At 49.4% G+C, this 9690-nt stretch overlaps 1 long non-coding RNA gene across 2 annotated transcripts; it reads right to left on the bottom strand.

The window, feature by feature from the left end:
* Positions 1-1999: 1999 nt before the first annotated feature.
* LOC125915882 (uncharacterized) lies at positions 2000-9319 on the bottom strand. 2 transcript variants are annotated; one of them, XR_007455773.1, is made up of 3 exons: positions 6118-9319; positions 4298-4855; positions 2000-3919 (listed from the first exon to the last, which is right to left on the bottom strand). It is a non-coding gene; the product is annotated as an uncharacterized LOC125915882 (long non-coding RNA). The 2 variants fall into 2 exon arrangements; XR_007455775.1 differs by lacking the exon at positions 6118-9319 and adding an exon at positions 5969-6104.
* Between the last annotated feature and the right edge of the window lie 371 nt (positions 9320-9690).

The raw sequence follows: 9690 nt of genomic DNA, 5'->3' as shown, positions 1-9690 counted from the left end.
AGAGAGAGAAAGAGAGGGAGAGAGAGAGAAAGAGAGGGAGAGAGAGAAAGGCATCATTATAGATATGGGCATGATGGGCAGGTCCATTATCATGACTGTGAGGGGTTTCCTGGGTTATTTAGTTGTACAGTTTACTGCATGCCATCTACACCTTATCAAAGCTTCAGAAACATGGTTTGAAATAAAAATCTGGACTTCCTACTATTTTGTAAAATCCTCCAATATCCACTCCACCATCTCTCCTCATGCCCCAGGAGTGGATGCCCTCCTCAGTGATAACAAATATTGGGGAGCAATGAAAGCCATTTCCACTTGACTCAAAAGGACTGCAGTCTGAGGCACAAAGGCCATTATCACTGACCAAGACATCTCCTTTCTCTCTACCCCTCCCTGCTCCCAGTTTTCCTCCCTGCACAGCAACAGCCTTGAGATAGCCCAAAAAGAGCTGTAAGATTCGTAAAACCTTCAGATTATTCTTTCTGACAGGCCCTCAGCTACACAAGACATACTCTTCTGGAAATCCTGAGAATTTCGGATTCTCATCCTTCACAGCCACAGGAACTAAACGTCGTGGACGCCCTTTTAGAAGAGGCACAATCCAACCAGTCTGTTGTAGTCTCCTCGCTCCCTATAAGTCCAGTCTTTTATAATAATTATGAGTACCCCTATAATTTTTCTTTAAAATGTTTATTTACTTATTTTGAGAGAGAGAGAGAGAATCCCAAGCAGGCTCCACGGTGTCTGTGCAGAGCCCGATGTGGGGCTATATCCCACAACCGTGAGATCACGACCTGAGCTGAAATCAAGAGTCAGATATTTAACCAACTGAGTCACCAGGAGCCCCACCCCCCTATAATCTTTCAACCGGTACCACTAACCTAAAGAATTCTGGACACCAGGGCACATGCTCCTTTGCAGGAATCTGTGGAACAGATTTCCCTTACCAGTGCTGAGCAAAGCGCAACATCCCCTATGAATGAGTAACAGAATACTCTGTTACTCCCACAAACACCAGACGTCGTCACAATGGTCTCTTCCTCAGGCTGACCTCTGAACCGACAAAACACCACAACATCGAAGCTACATATAAGGACCATAAGGCCCTGCAGTCTTTCCGGGAGGCTAAGAGCAGCAACACAAACTAGGCCAAAATGAGAGAGCTACACGTATTCTGCTGTAATATCCCATCTGAGGTGCACCAAATTTGGAATCCCAACAAAAGCCGGTCACACCTTCATGCTAGCACAACTCAACTGTTCTCAGCAGAACAGCTCAAAAGGTTGTTTTCAAGCCGCCACAAACACAGGGACTGGAACCCCCAAGATTAAAGGTGCCTGAAATAAGGCCTTCATCATACAAACCAGAACAGTGGAAGGCAGGCTGTTCCCAGGTTTGTGCTTTGGAGGCTGGAAAATTCCATCACAAGAGCCACATAAAGGGGACACGTGGGTGGGTCAATTGGTTGAGCAACTGACTTCAGCTCAGGTCACGATCTCACAGTTCCTGAGTTCAAGCCCTGTGTAGGCTCTCTGCTGTCAGCACATGGCCCTCTTCAGATACTGTCCCCCTCCCTTTCACTGCCTCTCCCCAGTTTATGCACATGCACTCGCTCTCTTTCCCAAAAATAAACAAACACTGGCACAAAAACAGACATTCAGATCAATGGAACAGAACAGAGAACCCAGAAATGGACATACAAACATATGGCCAACTCATCTTTGACAAAGCAGGAAAGAATATCCAATGGATTAAAGACAGTCTCTTCAGCAAGTGGTACTGGGAAAACTGGACAGCGACATGCAGAAGAATGAACCTGGACCAGTTTCTTACACCATACACAAAAATAAACTCAAAATGGATGGAAGACAGGAAGCCATCAAAATCCTTGAGGAGAAAGCAGGCAAAAACCTCTTTAATCTTGGCCGCAGCATTTTTTTTTTTTTTTTTTTACCGTTTTTTTTTTTTTTTTTTTTTTAAATTTTTAATTTTTGAACAACTTCTTACTCAACACGTCTTCAGAGGCCAAGGAAACCAAGCAAAAATGAACTATTGGGACCTCATCAAAATAAAAAACTTCTACATAGTGAAGGAAACATTCAGCAAAACTAGAAGACAACAGACAGAATGGGAGAAGATATTTGCAAATGACATATCAGATAAAGGGTTAGTATCCAAAATCTATAAAGAACTTATCAAACTCAACACCCAAAAACCAAATAATCCAGTGACAAAATGGGCAAAAGACATGAGTAGACACTGCTCCAAAGAAGACATCCAGATGGCCAACCAACACATGAAAAAATGCTCAACATCATTCATCATCAGGGAAATACAAAGCAAAACCACCATGAGAAACGACCTCATACCTATCAGAGTGGCTAATATTAACAACTCAGGCCAACAAAAGATGTTGGAAAGGAGAAAGAGGATCTCTTTTGCACTGCTCGTGGGAATGCAAACTGGTACAGCCACTCTGCAAAACAGTATGGAGGTTCCTCAAAAAATTAAAAATAGAACTACCCTACGACCCAGCAGTTGCACTACTAGGTATTTACCCAAGGGATACAGGTATGCTGTTTCGAAGGGACACATGCACCCCAATGTTTATAGCAGTGCTATTGACAATAGCCAAAGTATGGAAAGAGCCCACATATCCATCGACAGATGAGTGAACAAAGAAGAGGTAGTATTTATATACAATGGAGTATTACTCGGCAATCAGAAAGGAATGAAATCTTGCCATTTGCAACTACGTGGATGGAACTAGAGGGTATTATGCTAAATGAAATTAGTCAGAGAAAGACAAACATATGACTTCATTCATATGAGGACTTTAAGACACAGAACAGATGAACACAAGGAAAGGGAAGCAAAAATAATATAAAAACAGGGAGGGGGACAAAACAGAAGAGACTCTTAAATATGGAGAACAAACAGAGGGTTACTGGAGGGGTTGTGGGAGAGGGGATGGGTTAAATGGGTAAGGGGCATTAAGGAATCTACTCCTGAAATCACTGTTGCACTATATGCTAACTAACTTGGATGTAAATCAAATAATAATAATAATAAATGATTTAAATAAATAAATAAGCATTAAAAAAAAAAAAAAGTCATGTGAGACCAATAACATCCCTGAAAAAGGAAGTCTGTTTTCAAGTCATGAGCAGAGTCTTCCAGGCCCAAACTGGATCAGATCCATGGCCTAAATCATCAGAGAGAAGGAAATGAGAAAGGAATGAAAGCTCAGGCTTCTCAGACACCCTTCCACCAACAGGAAAGTGCTACTTCCCTGAACACAATGTAGTTAGTGAATGACACATACCACGGGCACCTTCCACAGGGTAGACGTAGAACAGCTTCAGCAACAGAACTGGGGGGCATAAATCTGGCAAAGGCAGATTTTAAAACATACCTCTCCCAGAGGTACCTGGGTGGCTCAGTCATTTAAGCATCTGACTACGGCTCTGGTCACGGCCTCACGGTTGGGGAGTTTGAGCCCCACATTGAGTTCGAGCTCCACATCAGGCTCTGTGCTGACAATTCAGAGCCTCGAGCCTGCTTCAGATTCTGTGTCTGCCTCCCTCTCTGTCCCTCCCCTGCTTGTACTCTCTCTCTCTCAAAAATAAAATAAACATTAAAAGGTTTTTTTTTTTTTTAATGAAAAAAGAAAACATACCTCGCACATACCTGGAATTTGGTGGCTGTTCAGATGTAGGAGTTTAAATTCAGGTGGAATTTAGATCCCTCACAAGGGACCACCTCCAGGGTTCTCAGTAGTACAGAGATCGCACATCCCCTGCACATCTACGGTAATGACCTAAGTTTCCCATGTGACTTTCTGGGTGCTCAGTGAGACGGGGCGTCCACCTGAGTACTCCACACACGCAGGAAGCCTCCAGCCAGTGTGAGCTTTCTGATGCTGAAGGAGCACAGAGCTTCAGTTAAGGATTTCCCACATTCCCCGTCCTCAAAAGGCCTTCTCCAGCATGAATTCTGATGCTGAAGGAGCACAGAACTCTGGCTACAAGATTTCCCCCATTCCCCGCACCCGTGAGGCCTGGATTCAGTATGAAACCTCAGGTTCAAGAGACTGGATCTGTAAGTAAAGAGGTGCCCACATTCCCTGCACAAACAAGGCCTTTGTCCAGTGTAACCTCTGTGATGCTCAGTGAGGTTGACCTTGCTAAATAATCTCCCCCGTTCCCTGCACCCCTGAGGCCCTCTTCCAGTGTGACCTCTCCAATGGTGACTGAGGCGGTGCCTTCTGCTGCAAGACTTCCACACACGGAACACGCACCACACATGGAAGGTCTTCCTCTAGAGCGGTCTCCGGTGTTGGACAGATGTGTATCTGTTCTTGAAAGCTTTCCTGCGTCCTCCGTTTCGAATGAGTCTTCATACCACGTGAGGCCACTGCACACTCGGTAATCGCTTGGGCTTCTCCACAATGGGAGGGACTTACGTCGAAGAGACACTGAGCTGCTCAAGAAGTCATTCCTGAAGTCCTTCCCGACCCCCCCGCCCCACCTCGCCATGTAGGTAAAGCGCTTCTGGGACACAGAACCTGTAGCTCCTCACAAATGAGACTCTGCTCCGCAAGTGTTTCTCTCCAATGTGCTGCTTCTGGTGCCACAGGAGGTCTGCAATAAAACATTCACTGCCCACCTGCCCCATGGGTGTACAGCCTCCGCGTGGTATGTGCTCCCTGGTGCAGCCAAGTGTAAAACGTCCCTCGAGACGAGGCTTCGTATCTCCTAGGAGCAGGCCTTCTGGGCAGACACACCTGCCTTGGAGTCCTCACTTGTGGCACGCCTACAGAAATGCTCCTCCTCGTGGTCTCCTCCACACCAACCACCTGAAAGGAACCAAATGAGGAGGATCCATGCTTACTGCGGTTGGGGGGACCGCCCACGCACAAAAATGTGTTTGACAAACTCAGGACAAGTCCAGGGATTGTCTACAGAACCCGAATCGGCTCAGGCTGAGGACAGAGCTGCTCTGTTGCAAGGAAATAAAGAGCAGAACACGGGGAAGGGGTCCAATGGCGAGGGACATGGCTACGACGTGTAACGTGCAGGAGAGCAGGGTCTATAACCGGTTTCTCCGCAAAGAGCTTCAGCAGGCCCTTGTTACCAGTGACATGTCACCACTATGAAGAAGGGTACGTCCAGGACCAAGAAACTCCAACCGCGACAGAGCAGCTCATGGTCAAGTACTATTTGAAGAGACACGCACACCTCATGACACAATACGGAGCGGTCGATGCCGCGAAGCACTGCAGAAGGGAGCAGCGAGGGAAGTCGGTAAGACATAGAGTCCCAAAAGGGACAGATTGGTCCCGCACAGGACGTGAGAGCGGAAGTGACATGCAGAGCTGACAAGGAGGCCAAGCATCGAGACTGGGGAAGAAACAGCAGACAAGAGAAGTACTCGCCGGCACCAAAACACCAATCACAGAGCATAGACTCTTGCTGCAGTTTCAACACAGCCCCGGTGTTATACCCTCACCCAGGCACCCCTGCTCAAGATCAGGGTCTCCCTGAACCCATGTTGCTGTGGCTAAACAGCCATTTGTGAACTGCTTGAAGGTTCTCCACCCTCCCCAGATGAGCAAATACATGGCACCTGTGTAACGCAACTACGAAGGGAAAGACCTTACAAAAGAGCAGACGGTACTGGGCCACAACTCAGCATGTGATAGACCACAGGGGGTGAAACCGATTACAGAAAACTTCAGAAGAGTGTCTCGCAAGACAGCCGTAACTGTGTCAGTGTTAGCAATTCCTGGCACAGCAGGCATGAAGAAATGTCAGCTAGAGGAAAGAAGTAGCCGCTGGTGTATTCTGGTGCCTTGGATCTGTACAAAGTCACAGGCCAGAAGAGGGCAAGCGAAGTAGAATCAACTACAGTGACTGCTAGATGCCTGACCCCATGCTGGGACTGCTGCAGGAGAGGGCAGTGCACATACCTCAGCCTTACCAGCCACAGCACATACTTGGGGAGCTGGGGCAAGAAGCAGTGTCCATGGTCCTGATACAGGAAGGACAGACGAGCCCCTGGGAAAAAGGGGAAGAGCAGAGAACATCTAAGGGTACAGGGGTGGTGTGAGGGCCTTACCCAGAAAGACTGTAAGTTCAAAGTTTTCCAGCATCACATCGTGGTAGAAGTGTCTCTGAAACTCATCAAGGAGACCCCACTCCTGCCGGGACAGGTACACAGCCACGTCTTCAAAAGTCACAGTGTCCTGTCATGATGGTGACAGATGAAACCACCAAGAGCCCTTCTCCTGAGTACCCAATCCCTCCTGTACACATCTACCCCAAGATCACCCTCCTCCCAAGCCTCCAACCTAGGAAACAAACCAGGCCTTGGGACAGCTTGCATTGCTGGTTACTCGTGGGCTCATGAGTCATGAGGTCTGATCATCAGCAACAACACACAGGTGAACAGATGTCTGAGCTGTGGTCCTGGGTGGATGAATGCACCCACTTCTGTCAAGCTACTCCTCCACCCTGATATGATCTGTCGTGTAAGTGTCATTCCTAGGGCCCTGGGACCTTCAGACATACTCCCTCTCCAAGTATTCTTCAGAATGCACAGCCTCATGTTCCTGGACACTGGTGGCACAATGCCACGTGGCACAGGCATCTCCTTGGCCTCCCTATAAGTCACTTTTGTTTGAGAATTCCTGTCTTAGGCTTATGGGGACGGCCAAACACAAAGTACCGGACACTGGACAGATGAGATCAACAGCAGTTTACTACATATATTCACAGCCCAGAGGGGAGGACACCACACGCCTTACAGGGCCATGTGAATGCTGTATACTAGAAAAGAGTGAACGACCAGGGGCTGTGAGATGCAAGTCTCACAAGATCAAGAGTTGGGGTACCATCTGGTTCCCACAGGATGATGTGAACGGCTTGTGTGAATAACTCCATGGGCCGGTAGACAAGTGAAGCCCACTTCAAAGGCCAAAGCAGGAAGTGCTCTGGTCCTCTCGATGAAAAGGGATGGCTGGCTAGGACACTTTACCCAAGAATACACTCTTGGCCACATCAGCCACTTGGGGCTTCAACAGGTGTAAAGGCAGCACATAAAAATGGGCCTTAATTTTAAGCCATAAAATGAACTTAGCAGAAAACATCCAGAGCTACTTGGCAAATTCAAACAGAACCCAATACAAGCCAAGAATGCCCATGGCTCCCACTAGAGTTGGAAACACCTAATCCTTCTATGAAGGCCTCCCTACTGAGACTCAGCCACACAGAATCAGTTGTGGGTCTCAATACCCAGGGCCCTCTTCCATTTCTGTGCTGCACAGGCTGTCTCCTCGGCAATGACAACCTTCTGTGTCCACCTAACCCTCATTCAGAGCCCGGTCCATGTATCACCCACCCCAGTCCTACTGATTCTCACAGATGACCATATATTTGCCCCTGATCATACCCACCAGGCTGAATGAAACATCCCAGCCCCCACCAAATCCTCACAAATCTTGGTGGATCCACAGAGACGTGAATAAACAAGAGCTCTGGCCTGAGTGACATCTTGCCTCAATTACCCCTTCCCGCTACGTCTCTCATGTCCACTCTTATCCTGGAAGCCTCAGCCACCTGCTAGACTAGTCTGTCTGATACACCCTACCTTAAGTGCCACATACCTCCCTCACCTGCATTTAAGAATTCCAATGCCGTCACTCAGGTCCCAAGCAAGAGACCTAGTGCTCAGTCTCTACCCTCCACCTCCTGGCCCATAAACAGCTTCATGACCACGAATATGAAGATTATATCTCCTAAATGTAACCACAGGTTACTTACTTGGGCCCATAGAGTAACTACCACATTTTGAATGTCTTCAATTTGAACCCCTCTTTTGATTTCCCAACTTGCGTTTCTAGATGCCAATTCGATGCCTCCACTAAGTGATCTCTGAAATATCTCAGACTCCTAACGTGGCCAAAACAAAGCTCCTGATATCCCCAGTGAATATTATTCCTACTACCAACTTCCTCATCTCAGTTGGAACTTCCATCCCTACAGGTGCGAAGATCAATCACTCTGGGGTTATCCCTGATACCTCCGTTTGCCTCCCTCACCACCCACATGAGAAAACCCAGTTTCCCTGTTTTAAAACTTGTATCCCATGGCCACTTCCAGAAATGCAACCACCCTAAACCACAGCCCCGGTCCATTAACCCTCACCTAGACTATAGTAGTAGCTTCCACCCTGGCTTTCCTTGCTCCTCTCTCATTCCCATGGTCTGTTCTCCACTTTACAGTCAGAAGGAGACTGTTTCCACCTTGCTAACATTACCTCTCTCCTCTGGCCCAAACCTCCCACCACCTCCAGAATACACACCCAACTTTTCAGACAGTCATTCCCGTCCTGACACCTGCTCTTTGTTCATATCAGAAAAGGAGACACGTGGTTCCTGAACACCCTGAGCTCAGCTTTACCTTTATGTATTTGCACTTCCTGGTACCTGACCCTGGGTTAACTCCACACACTCCTTCATGATAGCTGACAGGAATGGAACACCTGCGTATAGCCCCTGGCATGAGCTCAGGACCCTGAGATGGGGTTTCTCTAGGGTCCCCAGACCCAAGGACTGGGAAAATGGCACATAAGAGTCCCAGGACTGCCATCTGAGTGGCATTCAGGGCCAGTAAGGGATCAGGGCCCCCTCCACATACCTGTGTTGGTTCCCTAAGTATTTCTGCAGTCCTGGAACTCTGCGGGAAAAGCCAGGTGTTATGCGACGGTGGTGGAAAGGGAGGTGGATGGGCTCATGCCCTTCTCTACCCCTCCCAGGTCCTGAAGCCAAGTGACCTCAGACTGGCTGTCTAACCACTGGGCGTCAGTGCTCAGTATGGCCTTTTAGCAGCTGTGTGACCTTGCACAAAGATCCACCCTCCCAGGGTCTCAACGAACCCTCCTCCAATCTGGTCTTCCTTTGAACTGTCTGGGGGAGTTTTAAAACCCTAATGGAAATCATGTCCCTCCTTTGGCCAGAACTCTCCTTGCCGTCTAGAGTCCTCATATGAAGGGACAACCCTCCTGACCGCCGTGCCCCCGCCGCACACCCTCTGTTTCCCGAGGGCAGAGGGCGGACCCCCACACTCCCGAATCCTCTCCCTCGGCGCCCCCTACAGCCCTGCACCAGCCGGCCCCGCCCCAGCAGCCCGCTCCCGCACCCCTTCACGCGGGCGCTCAGACGCGGGGGTCCCCGCCCGCGAGCACCTCCCGGGCCCGGACACCGGACCTGGGCCGCAGGGACGCGAGCAGACGCCCCGCGCTCGGGCCTGGAGGGTCCTCAGCCGGGTCCCGGCGCGCGGCCGTCGCCATCGGACTCTATGGGCGGAGCGGACACCCGGGCGGGCGGTGCCTGTCCGGGCCCCGGCGCAGAGCCGCTAACCCGCGTCTCAGCTGTGAGGACGGCTCTTGCCATGCCTACTCCGTTCTGTCCTGCGCGTCTCAACGCTGCGCCAGGGATCCCCAAGAACCGCAAAAACGCGGGCAAGGGGCCGGAAGTCCCTCTCACGCGATGCGCACGCACGGATATGCTTCGTCCTGGTCGGTCATTGGCTCCTCTTGACGCACGGTCTTCTGGGTAATGTGGTCCTGGAGCTCGCGAAGTGGCGGGAGAGCGCGTTCTCTATCCTGACCCAGAGCCTTGGCTGCGCGACG

Source organism: Panthera uncia, assembly GCF_023721935.1.
Source record: "Panthera uncia isolate 11264 chromosome E2 unlocalized genomic scaffold, Puncia_PCG_1.0 HiC_scaffold_19, whole genome shotgun sequence".
NCBI lineage: Eukaryota > Metazoa > Chordata > Mammalia > Carnivora > Felidae > Panthera > Panthera uncia.
The sequence above is the reverse complement of the archived record's forward strand: the minus strand, read 5'-3'. Positions and strand labels throughout refer to the sequence as shown.